The sequence below is a fragment of the Pinus tabuliformis genome, chromosome 2_2 (assembly GCF_031772625.1).
Source record: "Pinus tabuliformis cultivar Carrire ecotype Pingquan chromosome 2_2, CPIR1, whole genome shotgun sequence".
In the NCBI taxonomy this organism is placed as follows: Eukaryota; Viridiplantae; Streptophyta; class Pinopsida; order Pinales; family Pinaceae; genus Pinus; species Pinus tabuliformis.
The window spans coordinates 465,115,030-465,137,457 of NC_142300.1; the positions used below are offsets into that span (position 1 = coordinate 465,115,030).

A 22,428-nucleotide genomic window follows, 5' to 3' on the forward strand; every position below is an offset into this window, starting at 1 on the left:
TAGAATCATATGTATTTACCCATAAATATTGAATTGATTTTCTATTTTTTTATAGATGTTTCGTTCACAATGTTGTCACGTGACGATGGTCAACATTCTTTGAGTGGTCATCAATCCCAGGTTGGTCAACATTCTCTGAGTGGTCATTAATCTCAAGTTGGTCAACATTCTTCTGGTGGTCATCAATCTCAAGGTGTTCAACATCATTTTGGTAAATTATATAATTTTTTTTTATGTTAGAACATATTTATACATGTAAATGAATTGCATGTGCATATGCATATACATCTCTATATTTCATACATGTATGAATACATTTTTTCACATCTTTTTATACTTATGTAATTCTATACATTGATCCAAAGGGTGAAAATGTTGGTCCAAATATATGTAAGTGAAGCTGGATAGTTCAAGAAGAAGGCCAGACACCAACTACCATTTATCCATCTGATATTCTAGATGAGCTTCCTTGGGAGACAAACCTACAACAATGCACATTACAAAGGTGAAAAACTCATTACTCTAAATTGAAGAACAATCTTCGAAGTTTGGAGCTCCTTGCAGAGATTAGAGAAAGCTTAAAAATAGTTACACACTCTCTAAGCTCATTTCTTGATATTTACAAGAAGCTTGGGCCAACCATGGATTCATTTATAGATATGATGAGGCATAGAAAGGAATCAGTGATGGGTCCTAATAAATGGGTCGAGGTTAATGAAAGGGTTACAAAAAAAAATGAAAAATTTATGTTTAATTTCAAAGAAGTGCCGAAAAAAAAATGTTCAAGGTGAAATATTTCAAGCACATTGATATAGCCAACCATTTGTATGATAGGTTCCTTGTAGTGTATGGAAAGCTGCCATGGAATGATGAGGTTCCAGTTTATTTTAAAAAATTATTTCATGAAAAACAAATTTTGGGTATGAAACCCGATTATACTGACCTTCCATCTGAATATTATGGTATTGGGAAAGGTTGGTTATATGATCATAAGGGTGCATTACGTGACATTGAATTTCCTTGCCCTTAGCCACCTTTGGTATGACAACCTCCTCATTTGGTAAATTTTCGGTTAGATATGGATGCCACTTCTCAAATTAGTCAAGAAGGAAGGGATGCCATTATAGAAAACATATAGAGTGCATTGACCAAAATTGATATCAGTCTAAATCGATAAAGATCACGAGCTGATGCATGTGCTAATTTTGTATATAAGACAAATGAGAAGATAGATAATATGAATACTGAGGATTTTAAAGCATATGCAAAGGCTTGTCCTAATGGTTGGCAAGACCTAATTATTCAGGAAGAAGAGGGTGTGGGATCAGTATGTGTTAATGGTTAGGGTGGATATTTTAACTTAATTTTTAATGTATGTGTTAATGTTGATTCACATACATTTTGTTAATTTTTTTTCAGATATAATCTAACACAAATGTATCATATGTTTACCATTTGTAGTTAGCTCATTTGTTGAACGAAAATTTTGATAATTTGATGGTCCCAGGTTCAAGTTCCAATGAATGTATTTTTAGAGACGTTAGTTTTTTGAAGAGTTCATGTTGATACAATTATTATTCTACTTTTATTATATAGGTATATTTTGAGGACATAGTTTTAAAAGAAATTATTATGTATATATAATTAAATGTTAACAAATTCTGATTTCGACTGATATTTTTGACACAATGTCACCCTTTTCCTCCCTTTTAGGAGATGTACCACCCGTATTGAATATTTCACATATGTTTTGTTATAAATTGAAGTGCGAGTTTCACTAAAAAATGAGATAGATTTATCTTATAGTTTTAAAATTTTGGAATTTTGGGTTTGGGGAGATGATTTCCATTCTCGAGGGGCTTTAGCGATGGAGTCGGCAATGTTGATAGGATCATCTAAAAAATTAGAAAAATTCATGTAACCATTTTTTTAATATTGCGAGTTTATGCATAATTTCATGTGCAATTTAAAATTTTTAATATATACATGTACATGTATTGTACAGGGAATCCAAGAGGGCGCAATGCATGGTGAACACCAAAAGGGCACAATGGAGGGGGAACACCATGATGTATTGCATGGAATTTGAAACTTTTTATAATTTTGTTTTGATTATCTTACATTCTCATTTAATTTTAAAATACAAAATCTTATGTATATATGCAATTACACATGTTGTGTAGGGCAACGATGGTCTTGATGAGAGCACGAGGATGTTGATAAATCGTATATTTCAGTTATATTCTCTTTGATGCAACTTTTTATTTGAGGGTCTTTTTATATTATATTTACTTTTATCATGATATAAATTTTGGACATATTTAGAGTAAAACTCTTTATTATAAATTGATACATCTTATTATTTGACAACTTTTTATTATATATTTAATTTTATAATGATATAAATTTTGGACATATTTTAAATCTTGAACTCTTTATTATGATTTAATACATGCTAATTTTGGATTTTATGTACGTTTTTCATGGTACAATTTGCATGATATATGGTTTGATGCTTAAAACTTGGTTTTGAATATTTAAGTTCATGAATATGTAGCAATGAAAATAAATTTGCATTTAGTTGGTACATTTTGCATTCAATCATTCCTATAATGTTAGTAGATGATTCTTAGGTTTTGTTTAAAGTTGTTTTGTCTTGACTTATTTAAAATGAGTCTATTAAAATTGTAAATTACAAAATTTGAGCTCTACATTTGGTGTTTGAATGAATCTTATATTTCGATGTAGATGTCTAAAATAATGATAACTTAAAATTGTATTATAAAATATGGTATGTACATAAATTGCATTCATGTATAGAAAGGCTACTATGGTTGTTGGTTGATAGTTAACTTTTAATATAAATTTGTTTAAATGCGCATTTACATAAGTTAGATAAAATTGCATTATAAAACATGGCCCACAATTTGCATGATGCATGCATGGTTCGATGCTTTTAAATGTTTTAGATATTTGCATTTAGTTGGTACATTTTTCATTCAATCATTCCTATAATGTTAGTATATGATTCTTAGGTTTTTTCTAAAGTTGTTTTGTCTTGACTTATTTAAAATGAATCTATTAAAATTGCAAATTACAAAATGTGAGGTCTACATTTTGCATTTGAATGAATCTTATAATTCGATGTAGATGTCTAAAACAATGATAACTTAAAATTGTATTATAAAATATGGTATGTACATTTTTCATTCATGTATAGAAAGGCTACTATGGATGTCGGTTGATAGTTAACTTTTAATGTAAAGTTCTTTGAATGCACATTTGCATAAGTTAGATAAAATTGCATTATAAAACATGGCCCACAATTTGCATGATGCATGCATGGTTTGATGCTTTTAAATGTTTTATATACTTGCATTTAGTTGATACATTTCGAATTTGATCATTCCTATAATGTTAGTAGATGATTCTTAGGTTTTTTTCTAAATTTGTTTTGTCTTGACTTATTTAAAAGGAATCTATTAAAATTGCAAATTACAAAATGTGAGGTCTACAATTTTCATTTGAATGAATCTTATAATTCGATGTAGATGTCTAAAACAATGATAACTTAAAATTGTATTATAAAATATGGTATGTACATTTTGCATTCATGTATAGAAAGGCTACTATGGATTTCAGTTGATAGTTAAGTTTTAATGTAAATTTGTTTGAATGCACATTTACATAAATTAGATAAAATCGCATTATAAAACATTAAATTTATATAAGTTACAAATGTTTGAATGCCCACAATTTGCATGATGCATGCATGGTTTGATGCTTTTAAATGTTTTACATATAATTTAATTTCATGAATATGTAGAAATGAAAGTGAATTTGCATATAGTTGGTACATTTTACATTCAATCATTCTTATAATGTTAGTAAATGACCTTTAGTAAATGGCTCAACCAACCACAATCACAAATTAACAGAGAGGTAACAACACTCGTCTCAATGAACCATAATCATATATTAACAAAGCAATAACAACACAATATACATCACAAATTAACAGAGTAGTAAATCCTCAATACAAGTCTACATAACAGGTAATATACATATACCTTTGTAACTCAATACAAGACCCAATGAGTATTACTTTCAAATCATCACATTCTTAAGAATGTACAACTTAAGAGTACACAAAAAGAAATGCTAACAATGTGCTTGAACTCTAAGTTCTCAAATATGAATCCAAGTAGAAGAAATGGTTCGGTAGTTCAATTAAAAAAGTTCTATTGGAACTCCATCTTCAATGATCTGTTCATGGTCAACTTTTGACATTCTCCATTTCTTAACTTTTAATTATTTTTTATTGAACTTCTTTAACTTTATGCGCAATGCACACACCAAGTGACTATATTGACAACTTATGACATCAGATTGGTAGTCTTGAAAGTAAACATTACTCTCTGTTTGGTGAGTTTCTTGGAAAAAATAGCCCTTCAGTATAATAGAACCTCTTTCATATATAAAATCTTTATCATCATAGTTTTCCAATAACTTCTTTTTTTGTTCACTACACCACATTAAATAATACTTGACATTGTCTATGTTATTAATGGGTGCAACTACAACAAAAACATATCATGCACAATAAAATAAGTGTAAATTCAGATCATAATTAACATGAAATTAACTAAATATCAATATGGACTTGATTTTATTATCTATTTCTAGATATCTATATTTTAACTATTATCTCTAGATACTTATACACATTGATTTCACACACACACACACACACACACACACACACACATATATATATATTTTGGAAATCAACTGAAATGTTACCTTCTCTAACAAGATCAGAAACTTGAACACCTTCAGATGATACTATATTCTCCCCTGATTCCATCTCTCCGAAGCTTGCAACTGACATTTTCCCTTTTGTATTTAGTTATATATGTTGCCAAGGTTTTACATACATATTGTTTTCACAAACATCAGTGGATTGTGTGCCCTCTATGCAAACAGGACAAAAAATGGAATATTTTCTTTTATCAAATGCAAACGCATTTTGGTAATCCTCTATTTTAATTGAATGCAATTTTCGAGTCCCTTTTACTGTTTCAAATTCATATGTAATCGATATATCTACATCTTCGACTCCAGTATGCCAAAAAAAACTATAGTAAATTCAAACAAGAATTTAAATATTTTATTTAAAATACAATTTATATATGTTGAAGATAATCATCCTCATATTGCTTAAACTTTATAATTTATAAATGTTTAAAATTAGAAAATTAATAAAAGTTATCATAAATTAAAACTATATACACGTTAATTTGTATATATGTACATACCTTCGTACCTCCCTTGATGGGTTAGTCTAATGGCTTAGTGCAACATCGCACCATTGAAAAACTTGTTCAGCTGAGACAAGTCTCTCTGCGGAGTGGTCCATTTGATATCTTCGAAGTGCCCATTTTATACATGCCCCTGCACCATCATGTTCTCCTTTTCCATGTCTAGTCTCAAAGAAATTCCAACAATGTTTAATGTCGGGTTTGTTATGAAGAAGACACAACCAAAAGAATGATCGTGAAGATTTGAATTGACCTATGATCCATCTGACTATATCCAATGTTCGTTGAATTTTATTCCACCACCTTTCAATGAATCATAAATCTTATCAAAACAAAGTTATAAAAAATGTGTGTCATGTGTATGATTATCGCTGATTTAAAAGTGATATTATTTAATAACATGTCGCTCACTTGTGCTTTCTATATCATCAACTTTTTTTTCAACATGTCTATATAGAAAATGGACAAGCATATAGACTTTGTCAGAATGATAATATTCACTTTGCATTTCATTTTGTTCAAGAAATGTGTAATTCTCTACAAAATCAACTATTGACAAAATGGTCTCCGATGGAAAAATTTGATGGGATGTTTTGAATTGCGGGTCCTACCATCGAGCTCTATTCAAAAACTTGGTGTACTTAGAATTTTTTGTCTCAAATTTCTTCAAAAACTCCATCACAATAATTTATTCTTCTTGTAATTCAATCCTTTTAGAACTTGTACTATTATTTGAACTAATCGATGTATGGATATATTCATATCTCTTCCATTTCACTTTTAGGTTAGACAGTGATTGATCATTTATATCAATAGAATATTTATTTTGAAATAAAGTCAAATTTTCACAATGATCACATTTTTACCACCAACACATTTCTTTTGGTAAAATAATTCATGACTTTCTCTTTCACATAGAATTTTAGATATGAAACCATGGATAGTGAAAGGAGGAGGTGAATTTTTCCAAAATGTTTTACCAAAATAAAGGAAGGTGTCATAATATAATTAAAATTCCACATGATAATGGCAACAACAAGTGTCGTGTACAGTGATAGCTTTAACATACCATGGTTTTTGTTGCGCAAAAGTATTGTTTGAGACAATAATTCCATGATTCTATTCTATGAACTTATTGAGCAACTCTATATGAGTGGTGTCCAAGATACATTTTGCATGTTCTTCATACTGATTTTGTGCTATTCTTCATCGCATCACATCCCTTGCTTTTGGTGAAACACGTGAATTTTTCTTCCAATATTCATATATTATTTTTTTAACATCTTCTCAAAGTCTATATTTGTATGGTTGCTTACAAATAAATGTCAAACAAGAGAGCTCATCATTTACATCTATTTGTAATCAAAATTTCTTATATTTGTGCAATGTTTTTTGTGAGGTCCCTAATATTTTTCCATAGATTTTACCAAATTATTTTCTTTATTACTTGATGAAACCGCTACCATTTGTATTTCTCTATGGGCAACTACATCATTTTTCTTTTTAGATCTTCCAATTTTTTGTAGAGAACTATTTATATTTTGAATCACATTTTCCTTCACCTTTTAATATTTCATAGATTTTCAAATATTGATAGAGTTGTAACATCTTTTAATTTCTTTGATTTTAAGAGACCTCTCAAAATTTGAACTTAAAATGTCACACTTTCATCTTTGAAGAACTTCTCAATAATGACTATAACAAAATATCGTATAATATGGTCAGCGTTTTTATCTCCACATATGCCAGTGTCAACATTTTCTAACATCTAATCATCGATATTGATTTCATCTGTACATATGAAAATTAAATGTAATGAGTATAAATATTCATTAAATAATAAAATTAAAAAATAGAGTTTGAATGAAATTGAAATTAATAAATATGTATAATTTCACTAATTCACATGACATATATATATATACGTGATGGTAATTCAAATTTTTCATTTGAATCTCTTTCGGGCATCTTCAACAACATCATCAATGATTGGTTCATTACTTTTTTCACTTTGTCTTTCAACATTTTCAATCTAATCATCAATGTTATGAGGAATATCTCTCTCTATTTACATTGAAAAATATTTTTCAAATTAGTTCATCAAATAAAAATTAAATTTAACCATACACTAGTTAAATTTTAATTATCATTTATAAGATTTACATTTACATACCTTCTTCAACTTCCAGTTGAGATTGATTTTCCCCTTCAATATTTGTGCGCTCTTCCTTATTTCTTTTGTAATAGTTTCTCTCATATTTTCTACGAGCCTCAATGTCTCTTATTCGATCATATTTTCTCTTGCAATTTCTTTGATTTCCCATGATAATTCAATCTATGTAGATTTTTAAAATCCAACCCAAAAAAGTCAATTTCAAAATCCTACAAAAAAAAAACTCACTTTCAAAATTTAGACCAAAAAGCTCACTTTAAAAATTCAACAAAAAACTTACTTTAAAAATTAAACCCAAAAAACATACTTTAAAAATTAAACTAAAAAATGTCAATTTAAAAATTCAGCCCAAAAGACTTACTTTAAAACTTAAGCTAAAAAACTCACTCAAAAAAGTTAGCCCAAAAGACTTACTTTAAAAATTAAGCCCAAAAATATCACTTAAAAAACTTATCCCAAAAAACTTACTTTAAAAATTAAGTCCAAAAAATTTCCTCCAAAAAATTCAACCTAAAAGACTTACCTTAAAAGTTTTCTCCAAATGAGGAAAGAGTGTGAAAATAATGTTTCGGATTCATTTGTTTATATCGTTTCGAGCGAAATATTTTTTCTGGAGGGTTGCATCGTTTCATTTTTGCGTCCGATGAAAAATATTGACACATTTTCGGCCGCACTTTTAAAAATAATCCGGCTGAACTTTTAAAGTAATTCGGCCAAATTATTTTTCCATTTATTTTAATGATCATCGAAGACAAACAAAAATTTGACCGAATATATTTTTAATTCTATTGAACTATTTTAACCTACAACTCTGCAACAACTCAGCTCTGGTCACCTTTTTCCAACTTCAAAATGCTTAAACTTCATCAAATTTGGTGAATTTACTGTAGGAACCAATACCAGCATTTTCAGAATTGAATCTACTTCCAGTAGATATAAATTTTATGGAATTTTATAGAAACTTGCTAATTTTAAATAATTTACTAAAAAAATGTGTGCAAAAAAATTCTGAAGGTCATTATGATTTAGTGAAATCAAAAATATATATCTTCCAAAATACACTATAAAAAAAAATGAAAAATTTATTCTTCATTACATTGGTTCGTCTTCTGTGATGGATATTTTTTATATTTTTAGTTTATAACTAATATGTTGAGAAATTTGATATGAAACTAAACATCTTCAAAATATTCAGTTTTTTTATATTGGTTTAATTAAAAAAAATCTAGTAATTATGATGTGCATTAGTTGGTTTCGTAAATATAACGATATAGAAGTAGAGTCTATTTGGATCGTTGCAACACATTTTTTTTTAAAAAACACCAAGTTAACAAAGAATACACTAGTGCTCAAAAACATGACGTGTTATGAATCCCTTTATTTCTAAAGAACGCATAGTCAAACAATAGGTAAGTTGACATATCAAATGTGAATAAAAAAATTCCAAAAAGTAAGTAATAAAAGCTAATAAAATTTCTGACAAGTTTTATTTTTGTTGTAAAATGAAGTTATAAGTAGAAAAAATTCATCGGCTTGCCGAAAGTTGAAGAAATTTTAAAACTGATATTTTTTTTTCTCAAGAAAGGGCAAAAAGTGTAACCCAACTTCACATTTTCACCCTATTAATAAAATCTAGTAATTAAACCTAATATTATTATAAACTAAATTAATAAACCTACTACCCTAAAATATAAACCTGTAAACCTATTGTCATAAAACCTAAACCTAAAGTAATAAGCCTAAACCTAAAACCTAAAGTAAGAAACCTATACCTAAAACATAAAGTATACAGTAATATTCAACCATAAAGTATACAAAAATTCAACCTACCATAACCTATAACAATATTCAACCATGGTTTATTGTTTATTCAACCTACCATAACGCCATTCAGCGAACATACTAGAAATTGCCCCTAAAGGTGCAAAGATACACCGGAGGAATAGAACATGCCTATGATGTTACAACAAAAATGTTGCAGCAAAGGAATGATAACAACCTAAAGGGTGGAGGATGGACGGGAGAAAATGTGTTTAGTCTTGCAACAATTTCACACTTGTGTCGATGTCTATTTGGTAGATGTTGCTTGAACAACCATTCCTGGCTAAATCATTTTTTCAAATCATATCACTATGTCAAAATATTATATACATATTATATCCAAGCTATAACATGCAGGGTAATGAGGAGAAACATTAGTCTTTAGATATCTAATTAGTTTATAGGGCCTTGGATAGACGATGATTGGGCGGGTTGTTAAGGCACTCCTAGATGCTAAGTTACTGGTTCAATTCCCCACTTTATTCAGGTGTTATTCTTGGACATGACCATGATGTAGCCTCAACAACCAAACTTACCAAAAACGAAATTAGATATCCAATTTAAATTTAATATTAAACAGATTCTTTAGTGATAATAATTTAATTTAAAATTTGTAAATATAATTTTTTACTTCATAATAAATACATGAAACATAAATATTTTAACATATTGAAATTAATATAAATTTTAATTGCTAATTTAATATATTAATATATTTTTTTATTTAAAATATATTTTTAAATATACTGAAAAATCCATAAAACATTCAAATTATGTATGTTACCTAACTCGAAACTTATAATTTCCAAAACTCTTCAATTTTACACAAAATTAACCCAAAAAGATGAAACACACCTACTCCTCTTCTTAAATAAAAAATTCACATTTATTTCATGATTTGTATAAACAAAAAATGTGTGTGGGGATGTAAGCAGAGGGAGGGATGGGAATAGGATGCCCATTTCTCAATTGTGTGAGTAAAGAGGCCATCACACAAGATTTATTAATATGTAGAGTCACCTTTACAATGAAGTATTGAGTATTTAAATATCATTTTTATTTCAAAACATCCTTCCATGGTTTGGTTTATTTGTGGCGACAAGATATTCCCTTTGCGCTAATGAAAATTAATCAGGTTTTTGTTTACATAAATCTATGCTATGAATATTTTTTCTCAATACATGTCTCTGTTATTTCTAACAATCATATATATATATCAAATGAGCTCCCATCACACCCAAATGGCAATCATTATCAATTCCTTGAGCAATGAAAAGGAAAAATGAAAACAACACTACCTTCCACTATATTCATTCATTTTTGCAGATTTCTCAAAAGGAGGATGAAATATAATTCTTTGTACTGAAAATAAAAAATAATGTTGACTAGTAAGCCAAAAGAAGAAAAAATGAACGAAAACAACAATAATCTGTATCTATTATAATGAAAACCTTACAATAACAAATATTTCAAATCTCTGGAACAAAATTAACATCTGGATGGATGAACGAACCCCGAAAGTATATAACCAATTTACAAAACCCAACAACCACATGTGCATGATGGATCTAAACTTGCATGATGCTCCTCTTTTTTTCTTTTTCTTTTTTGAATCTAGTTTGGAAATAAATCGAAGCCAAATCTAAAAGCCTACATATAATCCCTTGTATATAATCTATGCAAGTTATTTCCTACATCTCTGTGCCAATAATGATGATACCCAATGAGGTGCACAACGCCTATGACTCTTATCTATATATATATATATATATATATATATATATATATATCGAAAGTAAAAATACTGCCAAATAAATGCTTAACTTGCATTCCCACTCGCCGCCGCCAGAAATGTCAGCACTCAGGAATAGTAAAAAAAATTATGCAATTTAGAGAGCCAGGCCCTCTGCTATGACCAGTGATACCATGGGAAGATATAGATCTGTTAGGTGCTTATCACTTTGGACCTATAAATAATATTATTTCTCTTTAATGGATTGTTCTCAATGATTAGCACCACCGTCCTTGGCTCTCCAATTTTAAAAGAGTGACAACCAATTTCTTCATTGGGATAAAATTTCTTCATCTTGTCAATAATTGATGTATAGCTCATTTATGCACTTGGAACATATTGTACCCTGTAGCTCACGTCCCACCCTACTACAGTCACCTCCCAAAGTAGTGCACTTCCCACCTAAAAACCCAAATAAGACATGTCAATCCTTGTGGAGCTATATCAGTATCTTATTCTTCTTCTTATGGTAATTAGTATTACCTCTGTGGTTGGGATATCAATGACCTATTTCCCTACTTTGAGGATCAACTCCAAAATGCCATCTTTGGCAACGCTAAAATCATGATCATTTACTTGCCTCAGACCTCCATACTGTACTAATACATGTTCTAGAAAAAAATATCTGCCATTTGAAAAGATTCATTACACGAAAAAAAAATATCACAATGTTATTTTATTTTCTTATCTTATTAAATGGAAAAATCTGAAATCTAGGCTTACTTGAACAAGGTCTTCGACACTTTGGTAGGGCAGGCAACAACAAACTTGTTACTAGTTCTTGAAGAGAAAAAGTGAGATATCATGGTATAATAAGCCAAGTACCAACATGAGGCATTGATAAAAATCTACCAAATCACAGATATAAATTCTTTATTTAACGAAATATGAAACAAGTGATTAATTAATTGAAATTATCGAATGGAAACATTCATATAAAAGGAGAATCAAGATGATATGTACCTTTTTGGAAACAGACTCAGGTTAGTTATCTTCAGGAGGGTGAGGATATGATTGGCAGTCTATTTTAGATATTTCTTTCCAAGAGTAGACACTGAATTTTTGAGATCGATGATTTGGACCATGAAGCTAACACCCCCAAGACTGAAACTCAGCTGCTCCTGGATGCCATTTTCAAGAATTTGAACCCTCCATCACAAAAGCTTCTCGCACTTGGTTTTGTCACTAAATGTCTTCTGGTAGACCTCATTGTCTTGGAAAATGTGGTAGACATTGTAGCAGACGCGATACCCTTCCTTATCATAGCCATGCATATAGGCGACCCCATCCCAATCATGCCCCAAATCCTCTTCTAGTATGTCTTCCACTCTGAATCTCTTTCTCCATAGGACCATGTTCTTGAGCATAGTAAAGGCACCGCTAGCTCCCTTGTTGGGCACCAGTGGGACTCCCCATAGGTATATGTCTTATAGGGGAGCAACCTCGGTTACCTTCATCGTAGTTTTGGTGGTGGGGACTTCACCTTGCGCCCCAGTGGGGTTTTCGACTAGAGGAGGTGTTTCAGTAACTAGAGCCACAGGAGTGCTTTTGGATTCATCAACTGGAGGAGGAAAACAGGTGAGAAACATATTTTACATACAAATACTTACTGCTTGTTCCTCTTAGTTTTAATGTAAGATCCATGGACGTTGAACTTGAAATATTCCTCACATTCTGCAATATTGGTGAAGTCTCGTTAAAATGCTAGTGAGAACCACCCGAATAGTCGTCACCCACATCTTATGAAGGTGTGTCATTGTCATATTCATAGGTATTGTGGGTGTGCCAGTTTCCGTGAACGAAAAACACCTTGTTGCTTTTGTGACACGCAAAGGGCTTCATGTCATGCTTGTGCTTGTAGTTACTCTACAACATTTAGAATTCCTTGGGGGTTTCAAACACAAGTGGTGTATGTTGTTTCTACAACTAGGCGTACAACAATAACAAGGGACCCATCTCATTCCAATAAAATTTTGAACAAGTGTCATGTAGTGGGAAAAAACAAATAGACAGATTTCAAAAGGAGATGAAAAAGGTAGACAATGCCTACCCTGACTAATTTAAAAAAGAGACACCTTCAGTGTGTTGTAAAGGCTATAACCACCCTCCAAAATTTTTCCTTAGCTTCGTTTTGGAGCCTCCCTACCAACCTTCCTCAGCAACATGTCTTGTCTTGTCAAGTACACAAGCTTCAGTGATTTTCTAGCAGACTATCAGCGTGTGCATGATAGCTTTTCGCATCCCCCTCATAGGTTGTTTCTCCAGACATGGTCTAGCTACAGGTTGAGCAAATCCCTCAAGAAATTGCACAATTCTGGAGGGGAACCAACCTTCCGTCTAGAAATTGTGCAATCTTGTCTAGTAGCCTGCTAGGCTCAAGAATTGTGCAAATCTTCTTGTCAACCTTCACTGGAAAAATTGCACAATTTCTACTAGCAAGACTGCTCAACATAAAAATTGCACAATTCTGGGTAGCAGTCAGCTGCTCAACCCAGAAATTACACAATCCTTTTTTGTACCCATCCTAGCTCCCTCCCAAAAATGCATAAATTTTCCCCTCAGCGGAGTAGGCTGTTGCATGTGCGATTGAGTGGACCAGTTCCCTCTGGGACTAGGCAAAACTGACTTGCATGCATGGAATGCTTCTCCCAAGACGACATGCAAAGGAATCCTTTGATTCATGGATCTATTTTTAGCAGCCAGAGGTTACATGAAAGGATCATTTCAGAAATCTCCCACTGACTGTCGCTCTTCCTAGATTCGTGGCATGCGCGTCACAACCTCGATTTTATCAAAACTCATCAACCAAACGCTACAAAGCTCATTCCTAACATTGACCTTGTAGCTTTGACATCCTGCATTACATCTAGGAGTCATCAACACATTCACCTCAACTATTTCAGGGTAAGCCCACTTTTCATGTCTTATGTGGCGTTTCTGTCACTTTTTGTGTTTTTCTTTGTGTGAGTGACATCTACTTGATTTTAGTGAACGCTTGTTGTCATTTTGATGTATGCTAGCTTGTAGAAGCATCATTTCAGTTTTTGTTCACATCTCACTATTTTCACATTTATGACACTATTTTTGCACGAACGGTCGTCGTTGCAGCAACTTGATTCACATACATGTATGCATTCCCGTTTTCTGAATCCTGCACTTGCTATTTTCATGTATGCTCATTCAATCTTGTTTGCACTCATCTCATCATGCATTTAGACTTCTCATGTTTTCAGTCACCCGTTAGCTAGTCTGAGCTGCCTTGGCCCGAACCATGCCTTGTTCGGCTAGCACTACACATTTCTGAAAGTGAAGGCTCTGCCTTTTGATGGAGGAGCATCGGAGCACCCTTAATCATAATTTAAATTTAAATCTGTGAAAGGGGAAATTTGGACAATCATTGTAAACTAGGAAAATTATGTTTAAACAGAGCTAAATTGATGGAATGCATAAGTCTCTAGAAGGCTTGATTAAATGTAATTATCAACCATGTATGCATAAAGAGAGATTTATGGGTTTGATTGAGCGATTGTGGGAGAAACTCATGGATCGTAAATGATCCCTCCCTTTGTAATTTCTTATATAAGACAGTCTATGTTGTTTGAAAGATAGAGATAGGGTATGCAATGTAGCCACAAGGCGATTTGTGATTCAGGTCGTGAGGCCTTAGCCTATAATCGAGTTCTGTATAAAATTGAATATGCTTGTTATCTGGCTTTTGTGTGTCTGTGTGTGGTTTACGTATTGTTATTTACTATAAATTGATAAATATGCATGTCTGAGTGTAAGGGACAAAGTTCCTATGAAATTTGCCTTAGACAAAGTATGGTAGAGGTAGATTTGTGTTCAAATACAAATTCCACTGATAAGCGAATGAGAGATTTGTTGGATTTTAGAATAGACCAATGGAGAAGAGTATTGAATCAAAATTGGAGTTGATTGAACATCACAGCAACCGTCGGATTGACCAGATCGACGGATGATAATGACGGAAGAGGAATGGCGAATATTAACACCACGTGTTAATAGGACAGAACAGTCTTGAAAAGACGATAAGAAATATCTCGCGCGCCCTAAAAGTGGGAAGCGGTATTCCAAAAATTCATGTGATTAACCTTAGCGGTCGACACGTAACATGAGGAAACTACTTTTCTCACATGCTCGCATCTTGATAACGATCGTGCAAGAATCTGCACGATAGTCGTTGGATCACGCGGGATTGATCGATAGTGGAGATCGACCAGGCTAGTTTGCGAGTGGGTGATGCAATAGCCGTTGGATTGAGGAATGAGATAGACGGTGGAGATTTGGAACACCAAAATTTAAGTGCTAAAATGAATACGTCAATTGTACGACATACGGTTGACGATGATTAGTCAGGTTTGTTGTGAAGTCCATTGATTAAAATTCTTTCGATGTATACGTGGGCCCATAACCCATAGGTCCACATGCGAATTGTCTAAAGATGCAGCTTTGTTGTCATCATTTTGGTATCAGAGCAGGGAAAGGTTTCCTTCGAGAAAGACTTTGCGTGCAAAAGAAGGAGGTACAAATATGTTGAAGATTGGTAACTTTGTGGTCTTTATATTGTTGCATAGGTAGCAGCAAAACAAGGTGAGAAGATTGCAGCAACCTAGAACCAGGAGTTCTCAAATGGTTCCAAAGAAGAGAGAACCAGAGAGATGCCGAAAGACTGAGCTCAGAGGAGAGAATCTTGGTGAAGTATCCTATAGTAGGGAGGCTTGCTACTGCAGAGGTTTTGTTGTAGCTCATGAATGTTGTTACAAAGACTAGAAGCATATAACAAGGAGGTCATAAAATTTTTGTACCTTGGGAGTTTGACGCAGGAGCATCGGAGCACCCTTAATCATAATTTAAATTCAAAGTTGTGAAAGGGGAAACGTGGAAAGTCATTATAAACTGGGCAAATCTTGTTTAAACAGAGCTAAATTGATGGAATGGATAAGTCTCTAGAAGGCTTGATTAAATGTAATTATCTGCCATGTATGCGTATAGAGAGATTTAGGGGTTTGATTGAGTGATTTTGGGAGAAACTCATGGGTTGTAAACGATCCCTCCCTTTGTAATTTCTTATATAAGAGAGTTTGTGTTGTGTGAAAGGTAGAGATAGGGTATGCAATGTAGCCAGGGAGATTTGTCATTCGGGCCGTGGGTCCTTAGCATGTAATCGAGTTCTGTATATAATTGGATATGTTTTATATCTATATTTTGTGTGTCTATGTGTGGTTTGCATATTTTTCTTTACTATAAATTGCTAAATATGCGCGTGCGAGTGTAAGGTACAAAGTTCCTATGAACTTCATCTTAGACAAAGTATGGAAGAGATAGATTTGTGTTGAAATGCAAATTCCACTCATAAGAGAAAGAGAGATCCGTTGGATTTGGGAACAGATCAACGGAGGAGAATATTCAATCTAAATTGGAGTCGATTGAACAACACAATGGAAACCGTCAGATTGGCTAGATCGATGGATAATAATGATGGAAGAGGAATGGCGGAGATTAACACCACATGTTAACAGAAGGACAAAGTGGTCTTGAAAAGATGGTAAGCAATATCTCACGCGCCCTAAAATTGGGAAGTGGTATTCCTAAAATTCATGCGATTAACCTTAGAAGTTGACATGTAGCACGATAAAACTACTTTTCTCACGTGCTCGTGACTTGATAACGATTGTGCAAGAATATGCATAAGATTGTAGGATAGCTGTTGGATCACGCGGGATTAATCAACGGTGGAGATCGACCAAGCTAGTTGGCGAGCGGGTGATGCGATAACCATTGGATTGAGGAATGAGATCGAAAGTGGAGATTTGGATCACCAAAAGTCAAGTTCTAAAATGAATACATTAGTTTTGTGACACGGGGTTGATGGTGATTGGTCAGGTTTGTTGTGAAGTCTGCTGATTAAAATGCTTCCAATGTATATGTGGGTCTATAACCCACAGGTCCACGCAAAAATTGTGCAAAGAGGTAGCTTTGTTGTCATCACCTTCCCTCTAGCAATTGTGCAAGTCTGACCCAGCACTAACCTCCAGGCTTGCATTGTGCAATTCTTGGAGGTAATGTCCTACTGGCCCCAGAATCTACATAATGCAGTTTGTTGGTTGCATGTCACTTCTTAGTAACTAAAATTGTGCATTGCACAGTTTTAGTCCTCAGTAGGCCAGGCTAGACTATGCATTACGCAGTTCTAGTAGTTAGTCAACCTCTTGATAGGCCAGACTGTGCCTTGTGTAGTTTTGGTAGTTAGTCTCCAGTCCTCCCAGCGGAAATTGCGCAACCTTCACGATCAATCACACAGGTATGTTCCAAGTCAGTCCTCAAGTTTGTTTTGGTTTTCGACTGAAAGGATTTTTTCCATGAGTGTTGCTATGTCTCCAGGAATCACATGTGTTCATTTGTCTCTCAGTAGTGTAAGTACAATGGCCTTTAAGAGAGCAGAGTCAAAGGACACTATTGAGAGCACAACAATGTTGCAACCAAGCAAGTGTCTGTGAACTTGCCTCCTTATGAAGACATCAAGTTGTTCATAGACAAGGACATCAAGATAAGGTGGCAACCACATCATAGCGAGCAGCACCATTAGTAGCAACAAAAGGCAGCACACCTGCATGCTGCGAGTGAGGAAGGTTGTTGACAGGGGAAGTAAAGCTACAAGTTCAAAGTAGATCCAGTCATGACGAAAGCAACTTTGGATATTGAGGCTATGTAGTGACGGCGCAACAAGACAAGCGCGAGGACAGAGAAAGGAATAAAGAAGGAGTTTCATGTGTTGAAGCAACGACTCAAGGAAGAACAGGTTTTGCACAGACAAGAGAATGAGTTGCAGCAAAAACAAGTACAATAGGGGGTGCAACATGCAAATACAGATGAAACTGCACCCACACAAGTTATATATCCATACCAGCAGCTGGCACAAAGAAGACAAGGTGACCAATGTTGTTGATTGCATACAAGGGAATTCAAGTGCATGCATGTCATTATGCACACTCATGCGATCCCACCCATTTGGCACACTCACCAAGGCAAAGACAAGAAGCAAATCCAACTGGAGATGAACACGTACTTTGACAAGTTAATGGCTCGACCACCAACACATGTTTAGAGATCAGTGCATACACTATGCATGAACATGTTGCCAGTTTGGTCGCATCTAGGACGACCATTCACATGTTAGCGAGCGAGTTGGATGGAGGAGCCATATCAGTGTACCCGGATGCAACGGAGGCAGAATTTCGCTTCAACAAGATGTCACCATTGAGTGCACGAACACCATCATGGACGACCAAGATTGGCATCAGTTCACCACCATCGACCATCACAAGGATGTCAAAGAGTTGGTCTCACCACAATGGTTTGAGTGGAAGTGATGCCTTGCATGGGTTTCTTAAGCCATTTTTCTCACATGGGTACATGTGCATTGTAATGTAACTTCTTGTCAAGTGGAAGTTCAAGTATCGATAGCTGGATGCAACAATCATAGAGTAGATGAAGAGTGATGAGGGTAGATGAACTGTCACAAAGGGGAGTGTCAAGGGCCACCCCACCCTTTTCTATAAATAGTCCCTCATAACTCATTGTATAGGCTTTTGTTCAACCAAGCTTCTGATAGGACTATCTTAGAGAGAGCTTGGACAGTGTTGTAATGAGCCTTTGCTTCTCCACTATGCAGAGCTAGTATATCTCTTTGTAGGAGCAGGCGGTTGTGGATGTAACATTCCATTGTCGGAACTAGTGGTTGGACATGGATGTATTGTATGACTGGAAATTACGCTTCTTAATATAATAGAGCTAGCACGTTTCATGCATATGTTGTATTGTAGTTCAACTATCTTGAGTACTCTAAATGATATATGTATATGTTGCTTACGCATACATGTGTAGTTGTTTCTATATATGTATGTATGATCCTTTCTGAAAATGTGTTGTTGGTTTAACCATCACTTTCAATTGTTGGCTAACTTACCTTCCATGTTGTGATTCATCTTTGCTCATGTGTTCCCTTCTTAACTCCGTGCTATCACACGTTTCCAAGGGGCACACTCACCTTAACCTTCGTGTGTTAGAACCGCTCATGCACCATCCTTGACTTACTACATATGTCACACCCTTGCTACCAACAGGGACATCTTACTCACCTCTGTGTGAAACCGTGGTCAAGGCATTACCATACGACCCATTGCTGGGACTCCTACACCAAACGGTCTAAGGTCTAACTGGGACTTCTTACTAGGGATATCCCCTGACCTGTTGGGAGGTCCAACACCATCAACATTTTTGGTTATGGAAGGAGGGTAAGATCACAAGTTGAGTCCTCACATCTGGTTTGAATCTTTACATATCTATCATGACTAACTATAGAGTTGCTCTTCTGGAGTGTATGTCTTATGGAAATGACTTTGAAATCTTAGAAGAGCTCTCAGATAACTTGTCACATAATGCATACGATGGTGGAGGCCATGTAGCCTTGGTTAGGCATGTGGTCGGTGTTGTAGGCTCATGAGAAAGACATGGAATCTTTGAAGATTACATGAGTTGCGCTTTGTTCATCTACATGCTTTGAGGCACCCAATGCGCTGGTGCGCCACACAGCATGAAAAATATATTCATTCTCTTTCTCATATTGTTGCAGAGATAGACCGTGCTTTCAATCACTTTAACTGTAAAGAAATCGATCAAGAAATTATGGAATTATGAAAAGCACCTGATGAATCCGTTGAACTATTTTAAACACGCTTTTGTAATCTCGCATACCGATTTCCTGAAGATTAAATTGATTGGGAATTTGTCGATGGAAGATTTGAGTATCTTCTTTACATATCTAAAAATCCTTAATTCTTTAAATCATTCAAATCCAACTCAGCACACTTTGGTGATGGAGCTACGCAATCATAGGAAAACATAATTTCTTTGACAAGTGATTGTCCACCTTCACCTCATCAAATAGCTCCACCACCGCATAGTGATGTGGGAATTATGCACACACATTTGTTGAACTGTCACATCCTCCCACCCCACACACTCTTAATATCTACATAGATTTGGCTTGCAATCGTACTGGTTGTCACGTGGATTCATTCTCCCAACCTCCATCCCTGTGTTCTGTTGATCCTCCGGATTGTATTGTCTTGTGTTCTTCCATTCTGGACTCTTCACCTATTATGAATGAGGATCAAGATGTTGACGGAGTTAGTGTTTTGCATCCAACCTACACTATCATTCATGATGAGTGTGTGTGGGAATCTAAAGAAGAACTCACGGTGAAGTATGACTCCCTCCCTACCACAAATCATCAGATTTATACTGGCATCACTTGTGATTCTACCACTGTTGATTTTCCTTATGAAAACTCATTTTCGAATGTTTCTACTTCCCATCATTAACAGGACACATCGGATGTCAGTCTGTCATTAAATTATGGAGAAGACACATCTTCCTCCAAAAATTTGTCCAATCTTTCATCTGTCATTTCTGAAAAAATAGAGGGTGGACATCCTTGCTTCTCATCTACCCCTCTGCATGATTCAACAAATCATGAGGATGTCGACCAACATCCTGAATTTTCTGATCTTGGTTGTTGTAACCTCTCCACTTCTTCATCCGAACACGATGTTGATTTAATCGTTGTTAATTTGTCTAAGACACTAGTCTACGATGATCTATTTGTCGATGAAGTCGAAACTCCCCAGACTATCGAGGCACTTTAGCCTAAGCTAATGATTATGTCAAGCCCTCGTTGTCTTGAGGTTGGTTTCTCTTCTGATTAGGAAATTGTTGAAACACACAAGGCTCCTTATCACTCTCTGTTTTGCATTCAAGATCAATCTAACACCCAGATTTCGCTTCCTCCACTCGAACTACACGATCCCATTGCTCATGTGTTGGGGGAATCTTACATAGCAAGCACACTTGCACAATGTAAGTGGTCTACCTTTCTCGCATTTATTGCATGTCATAGTCAAGAGAATGCATACAGTCAACATTTGCACATAGTGTAGCACAACACCATGGAAAGTCCACAGAGTGCATGTCATGCGATTTCACTTACATCTTTTCTATGGATGCACTTAAGCTCAGAGTGTGCTCATGTTCATCATTATATATTTCATGCTTGCTAGTTTACACAACTGCGAGGTTCATGAACCATGCCTTGACCAACATGGGTCGACCAGTGTGCTAGAAGCTGTATATGAAATATCACTTCATATGATTAGCCCAATGCACTGTTATCTTAGGAATAGGAATAATGTTTGATTTTGAGTTGTTTGCTTGCACGCATGTTTGCTTCTTTCTTTGTGTTCTTGGTTGTTTGTTTTCTTAATCGATTTGATTACACATTTTTTTCTTTTTCTTTCTTTGAATTTTTATTTTTTTTTTCTTGTTTTTGTCCATATGTTAGTTTGCATGAAACTGTGTGCGACTCTTGAATCAAGCTAGGTGATGTACAAGAGGCCTTGTGCAACTATCACTACGTGGTTATCTGTCATGCTGCCTCTATGTGAAGAACTTGTTACTTTTGGTCCATGATACATTGATGGAAAATATGTACTATTCGAAGTGAACCTTGGTGAAAACACAACGCTTGCGCACTAACTAGTTTCACCTACTCTAATCGGTTGTTGTTGGGTTAACCCTTGGCAACTCAGTTAAGTAGAGTAAGGTGAGGGGGAAAACCTCAGCAGGCCAGGATGGACTATGCATTGCACAGCTCCAGCAGTCAGTCAACTTGGATTGTGGCTTGCGCAGTTTTGGTAGTCAGTCTCCCGACCTCCCAGCAGAAATTGCGCGACCTTCACGATCGATTACACAGGTATGTTGCAAGTCAGTCCTCAAGTTTTTTTGGTTTTCGACTAAAAGATTTCTTTCCATGAGTGTTGCTATGTCTCTAGGCATTATAGGTGTCCTTCTGTCTCTCAGCAGCATAAGTACAATGGCCTTCAGGAGAGTAGAGTCAAAGGACACCATTGAGAACACAGTAGGGTTGTAGCCAAGTAATTCTCTGTGAACTTTCCTACCTATGAAGACATCAAGTTGTTCGTAGAGAAGGACATCCAGATAAGATGGCAGCAAAATCACAGTGAGCAATACGGTCAGCAGCAGTAGAAGAAAGCACACCTGTATTCCATGAGTGTAAGAGGAATGTTGTTAACAACATAGAGGCAAAGCAAAGCTGCAAGTTCAAAGTAGATCCACTCATGACGAAAGCAACTTTGGAGATTGAGGCTATGAGGTGATGACGCAACAAGACGATTGTGCAAGGACAAATAAAGAAACATAGGAGTTTCTTGTGGTGAAGCAAC

At 34.6% G+C, this 22,428-nt stretch overlaps 1 pseudogene; it reads right to left on the minus strand.

Moving 5' to 3' along the window:
• Window positions 1–11,260: 11,260 nt before the first annotated feature.
• LOC149193322 (patellin-3-like) lies at window positions 11,261–12,696 on the minus strand (annotated as a pseudogene).
• Window positions 12,697–22,428: the final 9,732 nt, after the last annotated feature.